Source organism: Priapulus caudatus, unplaced genomic scaffold (genome assembly GCF_000485595.1).
Source record: "Priapulus caudatus unplaced genomic scaffold, Priapulus_caudatus-5.0.1 Scaffold676, whole genome shotgun sequence".
In the NCBI taxonomy this organism is placed as follows: Eukaryota; Metazoa; Priapulida; class Priapulimorpha; order Priapulimorphida; family Priapulidae; genus Priapulus; species Priapulus caudatus.
The window spans coordinates 101,514-101,847 of record NW_014577737.1 but is presented as its reverse complement, the minus strand read 5'-3'; positions in this window follow the sequence as shown (position 1 = coordinate 101,847).

The following is a 334-nucleotide window of genomic DNA, read 5'->3' as shown; positions in this document are numbered from 1 at the left end:
TGGTATACCGGAATGTACCCTGGTAACTATCTGATATGGTTAAAGGGTTAGGGAGTAGGCGTAGGTGACTCCCTAGACTCGTTACTGGAGTAGGCGAGGTACGGTCCGGCATATTAGATAGTACCAGGGTACGTTCCGGTATACCGGACCGTACCCAGGGTACGTTCCGGCAGTACCCTGGGGGACATAGACCATCTCAGCACTACTAGACTATACACGCTGTTGTAACTGCATCTGTGTTAATCAAGTTTATATCAACAATATGTTATGTAACAAGTAAGACAGTCGTTGGAATCTTTATTCTAATGCCTCAAGAACACGAGATATATAACAA